Source organism: Myotis davidii, unplaced genomic scaffold (assembly GCF_000327345.1).
Source record: "Myotis davidii unplaced genomic scaffold, ASM32734v1 scaffold901, whole genome shotgun sequence".
Taxonomy (NCBI): domain Eukaryota; kingdom Metazoa; phylum Chordata; class Mammalia; order Chiroptera; family Vespertilionidae; genus Myotis; species Myotis davidii.
In genome coordinates, this window is record NW_006291427.1 from 239,167 (window position 1) to 239,527 (window position 361).

The 361-nt window shown below is 52.9% G+C and overlaps 1 protein-coding gene across 4 annotated transcripts in view; it reads right to left on the minus strand.

Moving 5' to 3' along the window:
- LOC102774288 (NXPE family member 3) overlaps positions 1-361 on the minus strand; it is a 56,266-nt gene that overhangs the window by 33,975 nt on the left and 21,930 nt on the right. The window contains exon 3 of one of the 4 annotated variants that reach the window (XM_015564537.1): positions 187-196. The exons of the other annotated variants lie outside the window; for them this stretch is intronic. The gene's annotated coding sequence lies outside the window, so the exon portion shown is untranslated. The remainder of the gene's footprint in view (positions 1-186; positions 197-361) is intronic. 4 annotated transcript variants of the gene reach the window in all.

Genomic DNA, 361 nt, shown 5'->3' on the forward strand with positions numbered 1-361 from the left:
GTTGAGGACACGGTTGTCTTTTTAATCGGGAGGGAGTCTCAAGCTCTTGACTGCTCTGAACTCCAGTTCAGGGCAAGTCTCTGGGGACTCAGACTCATACAGGAGAAACTGGACTGTCTGGCATCACTCGGAACTCGAGGGCAGCTTTCTTCAAAGGTGCTTGCAGCAATTACTGGGACACTGAGAAGCAGGGCCTCTTAGGGCAGGACTGAGGAGCAGCCATAGCTGCTTGCTCCACCCTGTTGATCCCCAGAGACTCTGCCCCACCCAAGCTGTGCGCAGAGGCTTTTGCATATGAAAGGCCTGGCCCTTTGCAATCTGAAAATTACCTAAAAAACTGCAGCTGGGTCACAGAGACCCA